Genomic DNA, 2,413 nt, shown 5'->3' with positions numbered 1-2,413 from the left:
GTGCTTTCTGTGGTAATGGAAATGTTCTTTATCTCCACTATCCAATACGGTAGCCACTTGCTACTTGGGGCTACTGAGTACTTGAAATGTAGATAGTGAGGAATTGGATTTTTAATTATATTCCATTTTAATTAATTTAAATTTAAATGGCCATTTGTGTGTGGCTAGTGGCTACCACATTGGATAACACAACCTTAGACAAATCACCTTTGTTTCTGGACCCCGGGCATCTAGTAGTGCTGGCTAGCAATTGTGAATCAGGGTTTTAGAAAGCTATTTAACTTAGAGAAGATGATTTGGGGAGAGTGAGTTCTGTCCTCAAATATCTTCAAGTATCTATCTCCTAAGGAAGAGGGTCAGACTTTCTGGTGGCCCTGGAGGGCAGGACCAGGACAGTGGTTGAAAACCAAAAGGGGAAGGTTTCCTTCTGATACACAAATGAATTTGTGGCAAATAGTGCAAATGCTGCCTCTTAGGTCCTCAGCTTTATCACCTATAAAATAAGGGCAGTCAGCTAAATAAACCATCTATAAAACTCCTTCCAGCTCTAAAACCTGCGGTTTTATATATTGTAGTATTTAAAAAAATATTTTTACTTAATCGACATGAACATAGAATAAGAGAATCTCTTTTATAATAATTTTTGGAATTAATTATGGAAGAAAGTTTACCTTCCCTATTTGTGTCTGTGAAGGTTTTGCCAGGAAACAGATGCACACTCAAACTGGATAATCGAGGAGAGGTTCATATAGGAAATACTTACAAAGTGAACAGGGTTTGGGTAAACCCCAAAAGTTGGTGGTGTGGGCCATAATGAGCAAGAGTGTGGAGCTGTTGTCACCCATGTACAGCCAACTCACGGAGACAAGGGCAAAGACCTTACTCATCTCCCGCTCTCAGACTCCTACTAGCACCTCCTCCTGTTGGCCAGACCCGAATTAAAGCAAGTGAGCAAGGAAGGCTGTCGTTACCAGGACTCCCAGGACACAGAGAGAGATGGAGAAAGGTTGAGTCTGGATCTGGAGGAATAAAAAGATATCAGTGCAGGCTACCTGTCTTAGTCAACCTGAGCTGCTATAACGAAATGCCATAGGCTGGGTGGCTTAAAAGGCAAACACTTATTTCTCCATTCTAGAGGCTTTAAAGTCTAAGATCAAGATGCCAACATATCTGGTGTCTGGTGAGAGTCTGCTTCCTGGCCTGTAGACAGCCTCCTTCTTGCTATATTCTCACATGGCCAACAGAGGGAGCTCCTGTCTCTTTCTCTTATAAAACACTAATCCCGTTCACTGGGACTCCACTCTCATCACTTCATACTATTTCCAGCCTCACTGGCCTTTCTGTTTCTCAACCATCACATATTCCTCCTTGTCTCGGCCATTTGAATATCCTGGTCCTTCTATTTGGAAAGCTCTTCCTTCAAGCAACAAAAGTGGGGATGCTGGCAGTGATTAGGTATATCTCCTTCACTTCTGTATTCTTGAGATGCTTAGGGTATGGCAGAAATCCAAGAGGGAAAGTAAAGAAATGAGCTAATTACATGGGGAACAACATCTATTTCTTAATCCCTATCCTGCCCCAATAGCTCTGCCCTCCACCTCCAACCTGTGCTCACGTGTCTCCTTCGCATCATTCAGATCATGCGGTTCTCAACTTAAGTTTCGCCACCTCATGGAAGCCTTCCCTGACCAGCGTCGCTAAAACAGCCCTCAAAGCGACTCCACAGCCCCAGACACGACTTATTATCTTATCCTGCTTATCATGTCCATATCATTTCTCAGGACCTGCAATTATTTATTCATTTGTTGACATATTTATTGCCTATGTCCCCCGCCCCTTGTCCTGAATATAAAGACTCTTAAGGGCAGGAACTGCATGTATCTGTTCTCTCTAACTAGAATATTGTGACGCCGGCAACATGCACGTGGAAAACGGCAATTATTACTAAAGTTGCCAGGAGCCAGGGGTGTACATGTTTTCCAAAAACTTCAATCAGATTTCCCATCGGGGGTAAATGACTCTGAGGCTTATATCTCATAATACTTAGAAACATCCTACCTAAACAAGTAAAAGACAGATGAGACATCAGGCAGATTTTTATTATTAGAATACAGACTTTTATTAGAACAAGCATTTCTCATAGCTGTAAGCGATACGTTAGACTTCATCAAGCTAACTCCCACTTTCTCTGCCACAGGAAGGCCAGAGAGAGAAAGCCTCTTATGCATATATAGGATCAGCAGAGCAAAGTATTTCTGTAAGTGATTCATTGAGGCTATAAATGTTTGCAAATTTTAAGGCACTGGAGGGTGAAGGGCATGTGAGGTGGGACAGGACTCAGATAAAAGATTTCCGACATACCCTACCCTGCCCGACTATCTCTCATTTCCTTCCCCAGTTTCCATGGCAGGCA

This window comes from Pteropus vampyrus, unplaced genomic scaffold (assembly GCF_000151845.1).
Source record: "Pteropus vampyrus isolate Shadow unplaced genomic scaffold, Pvam_2.0 Scaffold229, whole genome shotgun sequence".
NCBI lineage: Eukaryota > Metazoa > Chordata > Mammalia > Chiroptera > Pteropodidae > Pteropus > Pteropus vampyrus.
Note: the sequence above shows the minus strand (reverse complement) of the source record.